This window comes from Schistocerca gregaria, chromosome X (assembly GCF_023897955.1).
Source record: "Schistocerca gregaria isolate iqSchGreg1 chromosome X, iqSchGreg1.2, whole genome shotgun sequence".
NCBI lineage: Eukaryota > Metazoa > Arthropoda > Insecta > Orthoptera > Acrididae > Schistocerca > Schistocerca gregaria.
In genome coordinates, this window is record NC_064931.1 from 811,521,720 (window position 1) to 811,537,384 (window position 15,665).

Sequence of the window (15,665 nt, forward strand, 5' to 3'; positions counted from 1 at the left end):
ATACTCTTCTGTGGTTTCGTTGTGAGGTGCCAACCTTCCTTTGACACCCCCTTCTCAATAATGAATGTCATAAGACGATATACTCAGGACGAAACACGTAAGTAGCCACTAATCCAGGAGTAGAGAAAGAACATCGACATATTCGTCGACGTGATGTCTGTAAACTCAGTGCCAGATCCCACGCTTTACTTAAGCTGAAAATACTATTGCCATTAATGAAATTATCCACAACTGTATTCTCGATTGCATCGTTTATTACACTGTCCCACAGGTTCAGTGACCTCTCCATCCTGGTATCTTCGTACTTCAGTTCATGTTCACACGTGAGGAATAGCCTTCTCGTTTGTCTTACATTCCTCTGAGGCGCTTTTACTCTTTGACGGTGCCGCGGAACAATAGTTAGGACGGTACGGATCGTGTCCTGTTCACAAGTTGGCTGGAGTCCAAACAGCGAGCAGCTAAATCTGCGCTCCGTATCCGACGAAGACAACTAGAGAACTAGTCGAACATCGTGGAAAGAAAGTGACAACTCTGACTCGCCTCCAGAGACGTGTCTAAAAGCTTTACAGTAACAGACTGCCTCAGGAGAATGGAAATCCTCGCTATACGGTTTCAATAAAATGTGTAGACGTGTAATAGCACAGCTGTCTTATAACAGCTGATTCACACACTCCGTTACTAAAACTTTGCTATACAATCAAATAACAGTACAAATAATGTCTTGTTGGAGGAGAAGATAACACAAACGAACACGAGTATAGCTAAGAACTGCAGAAATTGACACATTTCGACAGTCAGAAATACAGTCTTAAGTGTAACATCTTAAGCAAGATATAGAGGAGGACGAACGAAATATATTGTGAGACATCTGAGATACAGAAGACTAGGGAATGAAGATACAACCCATATGACGAATCAGATATCAAGACAGCAACCATGTGAGGTAGCAGATCCAATTACGATTCATATAATTTGTTTAATTGCTCTTAGTCTGTATGTTGCTTCTTCAGCAAACTTTGGATCTACAACTTTCTTGATTATTCTGAGTACTGTGTTTAGGATTTTTTTCAGTCTCTCTCTCTCTCTCTCTCTCTCTCTCTCTCTCCCTCCCCATATATATATATATATATATATATGTGTGTGTGTGAAAACACAAGGGCTACAGTTCTATGGGTTTATTTAAAGTATGGAACCAACCAGATTAAGAAGAAAGTCTGAAGTTAAAAATTAAACGGATACGTATAGTTAAAAGGAACCTGATGGAAGCAAAAATAACGCAACTTGGTAAGCAATAAACAAGAGTTTAATTCTGAGGTAATCAAAGCAATATGTGCACAAAGACAACCTTAAAGAAACCCTGAAATTGCCTCTTGCTGTACGTCGCTTGATGCAGTAGGGCTCAAATTTGACTAACAAAGGTTTGTTTCAACATCATAGTGCATTATTAAGCACGTTCCTGGACTCCCTCCTACCTACGACTTATTCAGCCAGTTATAGGACATAACAGCTTACATCATGCTCCGAACCAAAGCGCAATTTGGTATTTCTGACGTTAATAAATCGTTGCCAGAGGGTAAAGTAGCGAAAGTGACGGAATATATCAGAGCAACGACAGGGGATCAAACTGTGGAACTTTACAGTCACTGTCTGGAACTTACACAGTGAGCCACAGAACTATACTAGCGTGCTAATTTCCACAATTGTGTCAGTACCTAGTGAATAATTTCCAAGAGAAACTGTTCTTCTCAGTTTGAGTACATACTGTGATTATACTCACCTAATGCGGCAAAACACATTAATGTGTCTGAAAAAATTGAATAAGAGGTAAATATCTCACAACTAAGTAGGTACACAGCTTTGTTTTGTTTAGTAGTACAATATACAGGATGTATGATATCACGATATGGACTTGCGACACAGACGAAGAAAAGAAGAAACTCAAAGCAGAAACAAAACCCTAAAATCAAAATGACAACGATCAGAAGACGCCTGAACAAGAACGCCGTACATTAGGTGGCAGAATATGCAATGATGAAACAATACGGACGCCCGATGAGTATCTAGAAGAAAAGGACACCCAGCAAATTGTGTTTATTTATATTTTACAGTCCTATGACTAATTATGTCTCACCCTCCAGGAAATTTACAGCGGTTATTAGAGTACGAAGAAAAATACAGCCTACATTTAGTAGCCTCCACCTACTAATTCAACGTGATACACAGAAAAAATACACATCGTCCAGCAAATAATAAATAAATGAAATGAAGCACAATTGTACGAATTGAAAAAACTATCACTAATATCAAGGTAAGAAAATGGCTCGTGATGTAGGAGTTACTTTCATTCAATGTCTATAACAGAAATAAAAGTTGATCCGGTGACGAATAGGAGGAAGCAAGACACTGAGAAAAAGCCAGTGTGACAAGGGGAACGAACGAGCAGAACACTGTTATGATATAGCACATCAGTCTGTTATGCAACAGAAACAACTTTACAGTGAAATCCAAATTTTGTAACTGCAGTTTGTGGACTAAATTATGTCTATTCTTTGGCTTCTCTCATGTTTTGAAGTTCAAATGTTTTCTTTCCCTGTTAAGCTCCTGGATCTTTTCACTGATTTCAGCTGTCGTGCTTAGTTATAATTCAGGGAGAAGTGGGTCGTGGATTGAAATAAATAATGAAAAAAATATATGAACTTGTCAAATGCACATATGCCAATAGTATTACATTTATACTGTGATACTTAATTTCTCAATGACGTTATTTATTTATTTATATTTATTTACGAACATATTTTACCTGGAAAGGTCCTTTTGGTCTCTCCTACACCTAACAATGCACCGTAGAGATTCTATATGCAATTAATAATGCACTGTCTTTCGTACATGAGTTCCACATTATTATTAGTAGTAGTATATTCATGAGATTTCAGTATTGCAGTTAGTTTGGTCCTGTTAGCACTGTGTTAAGTACATTTCTCCTCCGAGGAATTGGAAGTAATAATATACTTAATGGAAAGACATGATGCAGAACTGATGCAGAACAAAGAGAATCAGAAATATAGAAGAAATTAACTGCTCTCGGGAAGTTCGAGAAATAAAGGGTAATGTTAGCACTGAAATAGTAGGAGGAAAATGTAAGGTAAACAGCAGTGAGTGTCTTGAGAATATGAGGGAATACTGACTAGCTGTTGCTAAGGAGGAAGGCAGGTGATGTGCCGGTAGGGAGACTATGCCAATGTTAACAGTAAAATGTTTCAGTCTCCTATCCTATGCGCCTGCAGGAACTAACTAATTTTTGTGTCAGAGGAACCATAGGCCAATGTTATAACAGAGGAGGACAGGAACCATTTGCTGTGTCGTTTCATAAAGTGTGTGTGTTGTGAGTGAGAGTGGGTGTTTGTGTAGGAGGTTCAGATAATAAGACGTCACTATTTAATCTGCAGACGTAAAGTATACCGCAACAAAATTCTCTTTTCACCTATCGTGGCTGATTGGAGGCACTTCCCTGGTCTTCAGCTGCTACGAAACGAATAGACACGAAAGGTGTAGGCCAATATTATTACGTCAGTGAATATTCAGTAATAATGGCTCTGACTTGCATTTGGCATTGCATTGTGTATGGTTTTGCTACCGTCATGGCTAGTGCTGTAAACAGTATTACCTAAATGTAGTTAAAACGAAATTCGTTGATTGACAGCCAATGTCCAGTATCGTATTTGTTCTTGTGAAATCAAAATAAAAATTCTTGTCTTTTGATACCTCAAAGTGGAAGCCTATTAGAAAGTGCAAGCGACCCTTTCCTTGAAGGTAAATATTTCTGAGACTTGGGAGGTGTAAATAGTGGTAGGCCAAATTGTAGTACGGCTCAGATTCATTAAGTATCCTATAGCTATATGTCTTATCATTGTAGACCCTCAGTACAGCAAAGCATGCTGACACTTCGTCAGCAATCACTTGAATGCGAAAAAATGAAATTGTTTTCATGAACTGGAATTCTCGTTTGATGGAGCTCTCCACAGATCTTTTGAGGGAAGACAAAAACTCGGTATCTAGATCGTCTAACGAAGGTGCCCCATTAGATCTCCTCACAATGTCACCAACAGACATCGTAATATGTAGTTGCTAACTTCCGAACTCCTGTCTCTGGAATATATTAGCAGCTGCTGTAGGACTTATTATACCGATCAGTAGCTTGGTGAATACTGCTGCGAGGTGTTTCATTAGGAGCTGCACGCCGACTTCATCTCCGCCTTGTTTTTACGCCCGTGTTACGGTTCCGGAAGCATAGCAAGTTCAACCATTTGTGAATTCAAAACTAGCTCCTTTATCGTTTAAAACTTGGTTCTTAACTTCGACGGCATAAGTAAACTCAATACAGCTTTTGAAGAAGGAAAAAGCCTATATTCTGTGGAGTTTCTTGTTTGCACTGGGTTTCCGTTAATTTAGAAACGTAAACGCTTTCCTTTCGGTCCCATCCTATTACTCTGTTCATAAATTCTCTCTGTAAGAAACTTCATCAAAACAGTAGTAGTGAAGTTGCCTCGCTCTCAGCAAGTTATCCCGAGGAATACGATAAAAATGTCGCAAAGGCAGGAACAGCGCCAGCTAAAGGCCACAGAGCAGCCTTTTCACCAAACATTGCTCCTTACGTGCAGTTCACGCGGAAACACAGTACTGTTTTTTTGCAAGATAACGTAACAGATCCCAGTGTTCCCCAATAATACAATTTGTTTTTTCCTGTTGCGATGAGGTATTGCTCCTTAACCTGTTTCGTGAATATTTCTGTACTTCTGCTGTTATAGAATATTCTGCTGCTAATTTTAAGCAGTTTTTTGCTATTTTCTTGTTCTTTGAAAATGATTCTAAAATTTAAACAAAGAATACGTAATAAGGAAAAACAAGCATACGACGACCACTTATAACACGCATACTACTGAAAAAGGGAAGACAAAGAGGAAGAGACCTGAGGGGGGGGGGGGGGGAGGGGAGACACTCGCACATACGTCCTCACACTGTTTCTATTCAAGACACAAAATATATTATGACATCTACTCTATTTTGCTGTACGCCAGTCTGTACAGAAATAACTTGTCTGTCCTATTGACCTAAACGAGCTATTCGTTCCGTCCTGGTTAAATGCTTATTGTCCTTAGCATACGGGCATCATTTGGGCGATCAGCATTGATACAAATCGCTGTGGTGTTGACAAAATCAGACTTACCACCGAGACTTCGTATCCATCTGCCATTTAGATCAGTGACTCAACTTATAGCATCTACCGAAGTTCAAGTAAGAGAGTTGCTATTCTTAACTGAGGATTAAGATTAGAACTAACCATGTAGGAACATTAACAAATTTCATTGAGCTATTTAGATTAGTGATCCAACTTATAGCATCTACCGAGGCTCAAATAAGAGAGTTGCTATTCTTAACTGAGGATAAAGATCAGAACTAATCATGTAGGAGCATTAACAAATTTCATTCAGTTTGTCCAGTGTGGTGCTCAGATGCACCACTATCTAATGAGAAATTCACTGACAATGTTTACACTGAGATTGACATACATTACGGGTAATGAATGGACGTCCTACACATACTTTAATATTCATACGAGTTTTTTTTTAATTTCTCAGAAACATAGTAGCTTCTGATTAACAGACACTCAATTAGAAGCCAGAAAAAATTTTTTTTGTCATTTTTCTGTTTTGCAGGAAACTGAAGATATACGAAACTTAGGCATTCATCCATTCACCATTTACAGTGTTTTACTGTTAAAGAAAGGAAGAAGACTGCAAGGTGAGCTTAAAACTTCTTACATAATTTAACTGTAATTTACTCTGAGAATAAATGCCCACTTGTGGGAAATAAAGTATGGCACTTAGAATTTAAGACTGGCAGAAATATCAGTGAATAAGGTAGCCCAGTACTTATGTGCTTGGACGAAATTTTTTAAATAGTTTTGGCTAATTGAGGTTGGTATACTGTTAAAACTTTAATTGGATTGCAAGAGTACAGAAAAAATGGCGGTATTCTTATCAAAGTCCTTCATAATCAAAACAAATGCCTATCTCTCTGACAGTCTCCTCCAACGCACGTATTCGTTACACGAAAGACACTTGTATTTTACTATTATGCAAAGGTTGTTCACCTGAAATGATCGTACACGATGCTCGTGGTTTACAGGTTAATATTTTGATACGCCCACCAGCCTTAAAGACAGCGAATCATACTCACTTCTCCCCCTCGCCCCCTCCCATCCCTCCCAAACTATCGCTCTCTCTCTGTCTCTTCCTCTCTCAGGCACATACACACAATGATTTCTCACAAACCTCTGTTTGTTTCTGGCTCTATTCGTGTGAGATGAATCAGATTATCACACAAAACAAGGCAATTTAGGTAACACACTGCCCTTGCTAATAGCCTCACTTCACCGGCACAGTCCGAAGTGGTCTAATTATATAAGCAGTAGTTTTCATACATAGATAGAATTGACGTAACTGAAGTAGACAGGATAAAGTTCACACATAGTAGGTCTCACATTCATGGAATCACTCCACTTTATACACACGACGGAAATCTAATTGGCATCCACCTCTTGACTCCTTGTACATAAAGAGGCTAGCCTAAAAGCACAATGAGGAAGGGGTCAGCTCTCTGCTCAGCTTCGCACGATACAGATCATCCATTTTTGGTGTACTGGAAAAAACGAATCTCTGCAGGGGCTTAGTATCAAAACGATTGCAATATGTAGATTAATAAGGATCTCAATGATCTGTTCAATAAGCCGACATATTTGGCTTTTCTCGTTTTTTGCTGATGAATTAAAGAGGGCAGCGAGGTGACAAAAATATTTATACTGTTTCACAGGAGAACTTGTGGTTATATTACCATTAGTGACACAAAATAAAATAATGCTGCACTGAAAAGGTTGTTCCGGTAAAATCAGTTAAGTTAAAAAAACTGTCTAGCTGAAATCGTACAAACCAACAATTGAAAATATCAAATTAATAAAATAATGCTGCACTGAAAAGGTTGTTCCGGTAAAATCAGTAAAGTTAAAAAAAACTGTCTAGCTGAAATCGTACAAACCAACAATTGAAAATATCAAATCTGACAGAAACAGAAAGCTGTAAGGATGTCAACAATAAACAGAAAAGCTACACATTGTAATGTATTAACAAAGCAATAAACACTCTATACAGCAGAATGCTTTGCTACTCTCAAAGTAAGGGAAATATATAGAATGGATGGAAAAAAAGAGACAAAAATCTTTCAACTGATTCAAAGCCCAGAAATGGAAATCCCATTAACACATTAAGGAAAAGTAAAGAACTCTGTACAAAAAACATAAAAGTCACGAACAGCAACCAAAATGAAGGACGGGAGTATGTTCACACTTAGTGATATTCTCGCAGACTCGTGTTTTAATCGGACTCGAAAGCTACGAGTAGCTCGAGAGATTCGCGCCTGGCGTTTCCATTATAGTGGGGTGTGAACTCCGCTAACTTGGGCAACTACGCGTGTGCCATGCCAGCGCAACTGTTAGTCCGGTGCCCCACTTGACTGCCACCAGCAGCTCAGATCGATGGCAAGCGACTCTCCGTTAAGTACTGCTGCGTATGTGTCCTTAAACATACCAGCGTCGTTCCGAAGTCCCGTTCGGTAATGAACCAGGTGAGCAAGCAACGCTATGTAAAGGAATGTGTGCTTTTTCATACATCCCGCACACCAGAAAATTAGGTACACATGTCATTGTGAAAGAACTTATTTCCAATCTTAGGAAGTCCATATGGGATTCTGTTTTCGACTACAGCGTTAAGCCATACGAGAAATGCTAAATGTAGACATAATTCATTATAATAACATCTTCCTTCAGTTTCCCACATCTGACTAACGAAAAGTAACGACTTACCTCTCAGTTAATAAACAGATACTTCCAGTTTCACGCTTCATGGAGAGATGGTGCACGCCATATTCTCATCTGGACCTTGAAATGCAAGCAAAAATTAAAAGATAATAGACTAATTAAATAGAATTTTAATTCGATATACTATTTTTGGAAAAATAGGTGAATTTCAAAACTTAAAGTGTGTTTGAGAAATAATTGAAAACGTCAGTTGAACTAAGCATCTGGAATAAAAAATCTACATAAATGAATTGAAAAATAAGATCCTGTCATTCACTAAAAGCACTCGATGAGGGAGGATGACTTCCTCCTCTTAAAAGAGGGGAAACAGAGCTAATGGAGAAAAAAAATGTTGCCGGGAGAAATAAATGAAATATAAATAAATAAACGATACAGATTCTTCGAATAATTATAGGCCTGAAAACGGATAAAAATACCATACCATGGATTAACAAATAAGCCTGTACAAAAATCCTAAGGCTCTCAGACACAGTGTGAAAAACTGATTTTCTCGCACACGAGGGATGAATTCAAGAAAACAGAGTAACAAAACACAAGTTCCAGTATTGCAGAAATGAAAAACGAATAATAAAGGGGCTGATGAAACACAGAAAGACTTTCAGGAAATTCAATATATCAGACGAGAGTATTTAAAAGGTAAAAAATAAAAAAAATTACTAAAATTAAACACTTTCAGTGTTTTCAGTAAAATGGATGAGAAAAAGATACAAACATTTTCATTGAGTAGGATAAAACAAAATAGAGCAAATGAATGGAAAAATATTGTGAACATTCACGAATACTATCAGTAATACTTTACATGGCACAGTTATAACATCTGAGAGTAAATACTAAAACTACCATCTGCTGTTTATAATTAGGAATCATGAAGATTTGAATTTCATCTTCATCCTGACCATTATTCCTAATTAAACCATTATCCTCTGGATCATGATTGCCCACATTATCTTTCCTTACCATGAACATATATTCTCCCCCCCCCCCCCCCTTACAGTAACTCTATGCACGGAATGAATGGGTTGCTGCTCTTAAAAGAGGGGAAGTAGAGCAAATTAAAAGAAAAAAATCTTACCAGGTGAAATAAATGCAAAAAAAAGATACAGATCCTTCGAACAATTGTAGGCCCGAAAACAGATGGAAATTACATCTTATAGGACTACGAAGAAACCTGAACAAAAATTGTAAAACTCTCAGACAAAGTTCGAAAAACTGCTTTTTTTGCATACGTGTAATGAATTCAAGAATACAGAATAAAGAAACACAAATTCCAGGATTTCAACAATGAAAAACGAAAAACAAACGGAGAAATAAAATGTAGACAGACATTCAAAAAGTTCAACATATCCGATGAGAATATCTGAAATGTAACGAAGTTATTAACTAAAATGAAACACTCTCTGGGTTTTCAGTAATACAGATGAGAAAAAGATACAAAAATCTGCAGTGAATAGCATAAAATACAGTAGAGCACATTAATAAAGAAGTACTGTGAACATTCCCGACCACGAAAGGATCAAGTAACTAGTTTCCTCTACTCAACAAAACCCACGACGTTTCCTAAGAAATACGTAGACTAAATGAAAAAAAAATTGGTAAATAGTATTTGGTGGCTGTGTCTTTTGCATCGGAACCGTATGAAGTCACCAGGGCATCTCAGCATTACAGATATAAATCATGAACATTTTTAGCTTTTTATTTTAAGCACATTGAAGTTAGTCACGATTAATACTTCTCGAATAACTGACCAGAAATAATCTAACTTCTGCGCATAATATCGGAAATAAGGAAGCAAAGAACATGTATCTAGGAAACACATGTGCACAAGCCTTTAAAGGCTTTGACATGCACATCTACATTTAAACAATATACACATCTACACTTAGACGACATGTGTCACCGAATGCTATACGGCAGGATATTTAGGAAATTTCATCTCTCGTAAAGGAATGATGTCTACACAGAATCGTGTTAATGAAGCGGCTATTAGTATTTGCTGTTCCTAGGAGAAGATCATTTGCAAGTTTCCTATCGACCTAAAATGCCACGATATTTGAAATAAGTTACTGTCTCTAATTGACCTATCGATCTAGTATTTTGGAAGGGGTTTTACACTTGCGAACATTGAATTGCACTTGCTTCTGATTATGGTAATCAACAATAACGCTGAGTAACTATTAGATTCCGGTCTAAAGCGTAAGAATAACGGACAGAAAAGTCATAATGTGAATTGATCTAGCTATGTCCCTATGTCAAAAATATATAAGAAACTTTCAAACTTACATTTACTCGCGTGAAATCGCCATTAAAAACTGAACGCAGATTTTTCACAGAATTAAATGTGAGTCTTATTTCTGTTAAAAGTAAAATATATTTTCTAGTCTGTTTTGAAACGGATTTCACACACAATCCAAAGCCAAGGCCTTCAGACTGAGTTACGGAATGAGCGTCATAAAAATGAATGTTTAAATATCTGTGATGCGGTGCAGATACTTAGATGTAGCTCTATGGAAGTTTGCTTCGACAGTTCCTTAGGAGGAAGGCACTAGGCTGCCACGAACAAACCCAGCAACAAAGGGTTCGCTGGTGTAATTCGCCGCTGCTAATGGTGAGATTGTTTTCCCCACGCTTCTACTCCAACTGCGGACAGCGAATGTCTTTTGCGTACCTTTTCGTTTCGTTTATCCATTAAGTAATCACAGATTTAGACTTCTAGTAAAATTTCATTTGTTGTCAGTACACCTGCGTGTGCGCTGTTCACAACATAAGAGTAATTTTTTTTTTTTTTTTTTTGTTCAAAGTCCGACATTATCAGTAGCGTCAACCGAATTTCAGGTATCGTAATCAGTGTTACCAGATTGTAAAATACGACTCAGTCTGAAATATTACGTGATGTTAAACAGAAATGCAACATAAAACAAATGTTTCTTATGTAATGCGAAGCATATTCTGCCTTAACTACACTTGCTAACCGCTTTCGATTACACGCTAAACCTGAATAACAGAAAATTACTTCATCCATTATATTGATAAGTGTGATGGGGAAAGAAGGACAATAAGACGGCATCACTGCAGTCGAACTCAGAATTCTGCGTATATTGCTTTATGCAAGACGTTTAGTTGTTATTTTAAAGTGCAAGCTGCAATTCTTCCTCATCTCTAGTTTTCTTTTCCTCCTTTACATTCTTCAGACAGCTTCACTCATATTGTAATATTTCTGCATTGGTATCCTTATCCTTTTTTACTCTTCATTTCATAAAATGTTTTTTCCGGTAGTTTATTCTTCTTAAATTATATGGATGTCCAGTGAATGTCCAGTTATTTTTTAACTTCTCGTATCTAGTCTACTAGTGGAATTTTTCGCCAAATGGAAGTATAGATCTGTTTCTTTTGCCTGCTACCATTACATTCTGCTTAAATGCTCAAAAAATGTCAGCCCTCTTTGTCCTATTGTTTCCATCAAGATTCTGCATTCCAGTGCATTCCACCATTGCCCCTCGACTCCTATGCTTTTGCGGTACTTAGTGGATCTAGACTTGTTGTCAGTTGCGCGGGATTAGCCGAGCGGTCTCAGGCGTTGCCGTCATGGACTGTGCGGCTGGTCCCGGCGGAGGTTCGAGTCTTCCCTCGGGCATGGATGTGTGTGTTCGTCCTTAGGATAGTTTAGGTTAAGTAGTGTGTAAGCTTGGGGACTGATGACCTTGGCAGTTAAGTCCCATAAGATACAACACACATTTGAACATTTTAACTTATTCTCATAATCATACTCTTCGGTCTTTCAAATGCATAGGGGCTCCTAGGTTACAATGATAAATTATTTGTCTGTATCTAATGGGCACATTTTGTAGTGTTTACTTTGTGTTATAGATGCAAAAGTGAGTGAGGTAATGAGAAGAGTACAAGAAGTACAAAAGAGTACAATAATTATAGGAAAAGGGAGATTAGAATGTAACGTGTTGTTGACGACGAGGTCGTTAGAAACTGGGCAGAAGTTCGGATGGGAACAGACATCGACCGTCTCCTTTTTCTTTTCTTTTAAGCAAACAACCTGGTATTTCAGAAAATCGCGGAAAACCTAAAACTGAGTGGCCGACCGGGATTCTGAACCCCGCACCACCGAAAAGCGTGTCCAAAAACCACATCAATAGGTGAGGATTAAATTATACGTTTAAACACGGATTACAGATGATTAGGGAAATCCATTTTAGACGACCTAAGAGAAAATTACCATTCATTGTTGGCGACGAGTCGACGAAGCTCTCAGCAGCCATCTAAGATTTTTTATTCAATTCAGAAACAGATGATGGTGAATGTGAATTAAAAGATTCATGTATATCTTGTAGCTGATTGCTGATTGCTGTTTCTAACCTATAATCCTTGTATTTCGTCTTGGTTTTCAGTTTTGTAGACCGCTGCATTAAGGCAAGCTACTTAATACACTTTTAATTATCTCACCAAGATATGTTAACCTTTAGATCTGAAATTTTTTATTGTAACAAAATTTAATATAAGAAACCGTTTGTAAGGAGAGGAAGATAATTAACCTGCGCAAGCCTATGACGATGTGGTTAACTCTGAAACCAGTTACAACGAGACTGATCTCAATAACGACCGATTTTTGATTGACTGCCATTGCTTACTTAAAATTTCACGAAAGATCCATCGATTATCCATTCCACCCGATGTAATGTGATGGCATCGCGAGTACTGCCTCCACTGACTTATCTCTCCTTCAGCACACCTGTAGCCTTGCGGAGCTACACGTGGCTGCTATTTGGAATCGAAAGTCCGGCCAGAGCACGTGGGCTGCTAGGCTGGAGGAAGGCCTGCCGTGTAGTGAGTCACCCAGCTGCAGTAATGGCGGCAGCGCCGGTGGGGGAGTCCAAAATGGACGCCCGCCTCCACGCAGGAAGACGGCTGCTTGCAACAGAAGCGTCGCTACCCTGGATTGTAGAGCCAGTCAAATGGGACAGCGCAGACCTATATGGACAGGATTTATGTCGCCTTATGTTCTACTAAATGTACACTCTCTTTATACTAAGAAGATGGACATTACTTTTCGCTACAGCTGTCAAATTGTATACGAAAAATAATTCTTTATAGAAAAAAATTAAGGTACCGCTTGACAATCTGGGTCAAAGATACTTCATTACGGAGCGTTTAACTAAGTGTATGGTTACAAGACAAGGCAATGAGCAAATACCGGTAATGGCGCAATTAACCATAAAAATACAGTCATTAATGACGAACAGAACAGAAAAGCAAAATTGAATGGGTAATTAATTCGTCAAAACGATGTTATAAACGAATCCCCGATGGGAGTAAAAACTGGAACAGAAACTAAGACACAGGTACGGAACACAATCTGTAGCAGCTGAATAACATACTGTAGTCACTGATGATTAGTCTAGATGGCGCAAAGACACAGAAGAATGACTGCATCATTGAAGTAAATGAAAGAACGAAATATACGAGTACATAAGAGTACTTGACTAAAGGGAGAGTATGTAAACCACTTTGAAAAACTTTAATACAGAATGAAGGCGTTTGCCCAAAAAAGATTTGAATTTACGTGTAAAAAATCGATAATTATTGTTCGCATTTCTCGTTTCTTCTGGAAATCTATTAAAAATTGAGCCTGCAAATTATGCACACTTTTCTCCATAATTGTTGCGGCCGCACGATCAAAATGCAAATCGTTTTTCCGTCTATTGTGCATTGCGGGAATACTGTGGTTTTTTCTAAATGATTCCATCTGTTAACTATAAATTCCATGATAGATTGTACGTTGGACTTCAATATGCAAGAAAGTGTTCAAGCAACTGCAAAATCATTCAAATAGTTTTTTTTTCGGCTACGAATATCTTTCGTGAATGAACAAAATTATGCCAGAATATGATACTGTGAAGTGGAGCTAAATAAACTAGGTGTCATTGTTCATAGTCCAATAGAGATTATGCGACAGTAAAGAAAGCACCACTAAGTTTTCATTTAACATCTTCAAAAAGAAATTATTAAGGAATGTGGTGTATGTTTCACTTTACTGATAATTTAAATATCTTACGATTCTGGAATGTTGCTTTTGTAAGATTTAGCTGTCACAGAACTACGTGCAGTGAATTTTTTGAATGTAAGTGACAATATCATTCCCATAGATCACGATCAGTTTACATCAACTCGTTGTTAAATTATTTATGTTTTTTGCACATTTCTGGACTCAGCTGTTGCGTTTAGTGCCAAACAACTGATATAAGAAAGGAAGCAGTGAACCAAGAGTTGAAGATTGTCCTCAAATGTGGATGAGAGATACTATACATTTTTCCTGTGAGAAGTCGAACTCTTTCGTTTTTAACCGTCATAAAATTTTGTTTTATCCGTAGAAAATTTTGTTTTATCCGTCTGGGGTAATTATTCCCAGGTGGGAACCAGTGGTATATTGGGTTTCAAGTGGCGTTTCTACGAATGCAGAACTGTTCCTACAAAATATTTACAGACTTTCAGTTATTCTTGTGTACAGAACTTGGGCAGCTCTTCACTAAATACCGTTATATGTGAAGGTAAAAAAAGGACTAAACTTGTAAAAACAGAAATTGAGGTCAAAACGTTTTTGGCGATACCCAGTAAGAAAAATGCAAAAGACATTGAGAAATGACATCTGCAGCACCTCTTCTGTTACCAACTATAAAATTTTGGTGTTTTTTCAGGGCTAGAAACTAACACAGTATAACACTTCGCGTAGCGTCAGATCTCTTCATTATGTATCTGGGATAATTACACTGGGAACTGTATTCACACTTTAAGAGTCACATAGAACCTTACAAACTAGTGAGTTACTTAAAATATATTTCATACAGTAACTGTACGATATTTGTTAAAGATCATGAAACGGTAGTCATTCCAGCTACTTAATAAAATTCGTTTTCATTCATTGATACATCTGCCCAGTTGCAGATGAGTATAAACATCATGAAAAATACTTTATCATAAAGAGAAGAGGATATAATTTTTGTACAATTTTTCTGTGCGTTTCATAACAGACTCTTGTCTGTGAAACGTAGAATGTTATCAAAAGAAGCTTATTCCCATTTGAGGTTGTGTTTGCACCTATCCATGGGTACATGATCAAAATAATAAATTGATTCATCCTATTTTATGCCTAAGTCAGTGTTTCTGAAAGTATTTCTTCTCTTAGTATTGCAATTACGGATGTATTTGTTTTCTTTCATACACAAAAATATTTACAATAAAATTTATGAGACATTATGTGGATGGTGAAGCTGTAGTTGAAATATTTGACTGTACAAAGAGGTAAGAAAAAGATACTGTCATTAAGCAGTACATATTCTTACTGTGCGGTTTACTGTGAGGGTAATATTCTTTCTAAGAATAAATTACTTACAGGAAATTAGTGATTGAAAATACACGAAATACTTTCTGCGATGAATGAAATGAAATGCGGAAGTTGCTAAACAAATATGTTAAAGTTGCTTCAGAATATGTTTCGCCCATAAATAATTTTAACTTGCATCAGTATGTAAGCCAAAGTTTTTGAAATTACCATCTTATTTACTAGTTCCTGGTGGGGGTGTAGAGGAGATTAAAATGTTTTCTGCGTTATAAGCGCGGTCTCTGCTGCAAACGACCACTTTATATGAATTCTGAACTGTAATACTGCTAGTTTCAGATAGTGATGTCGCAGCCATAAGCTCCTCAGTATACTTTCCGAGACTAATCATAA

The 15,665-nt window shown here is 37.5% G+C and overlaps 1 long non-coding RNA gene across 2 annotated transcripts in view; it reads right to left on the reverse strand.

The window, feature by feature from the left end:
• Nucleotides 1-15,665, reverse strand: part of LOC126299159 (uncharacterized) — a 196,420-nt gene that overhangs the window by 172,194 nt on the left and 8,561 nt on the right. For both annotated transcript variants that reach the window (XR_007552733.1, XR_007552734.1), the window contains exon 2: nt 7,916-7,990. This is a non-coding gene — a long non-coding RNA (uncharacterized LOC126299159). The remainder of the gene's footprint in view (nt 1-7,915; nt 7,991-15,665) is intronic.